The following is a 689-nucleotide window of genomic DNA, read 5'->3' as shown; positions in this document are numbered from 1 at the left end:
TTTGGAGAGAGGGACATCACTTGCACCACAGGGCGGGAGGAGGGTGCTTAGCACGATACATTTTCTTTCTTCGGTAAGCATTTTTTTGTGTTGGTACTTTTGGAATTTTGGTACTTCATGTTGATTTTAAAATGACCTTCTTCATGTTTGAAATGTACTAACTCGTTTTTATCCTCACAGCAGGTCAACGTGTGTGTGGTTGCAACCTTATGGTCCCATTGAGTACATTTTTGGAGAGAGGGACATCACTTGCACCACAGGGCGGGAGGAGGGTGCCTAGCACGATACATTTTCTTCCTTCGGTAAGCATTTTTTTGCGTTTGATACTTTTGGAATATTTGGTTCTTCATGTTGTTTTTAAAATGACCTTTTTCATTTTTGTAATGTACTAACTCATTTCTTCCGCACAGCAGGTCAACGTGTGTGTGGTTGCAACATTATGGTCACATTGAGTACATTTTTGGAGAGAGGGACATCAGTTGCGCCACAGGGCGGGAGGAGGGTGCCTAGCACGATACATTTTCTTTCTTGGGTAAGCATTATTTTGTGTTTGATACTTTTGGAATTTCGGTTGTTAATGTTGATTTTAAAATGACCTTTGTCATGTTTGAAATGTACTAACGCATTTTTCCCTCACAGCAGGTCAACGCGAGTGTGGTTGGAACATTATGGACCCATTGCGTACATTT

Source organism: Schistocerca cancellata, unplaced genomic scaffold (assembly GCF_023864275.1).
Source record: "Schistocerca cancellata isolate TAMUIC-IGC-003103 unplaced genomic scaffold, iqSchCanc2.1 HiC_scaffold_1077, whole genome shotgun sequence".
NCBI lineage: Eukaryota > Metazoa > Arthropoda > Insecta > Orthoptera > Acrididae > Schistocerca > Schistocerca cancellata.
Note: the sequence above shows the minus strand (reverse complement) of the source record.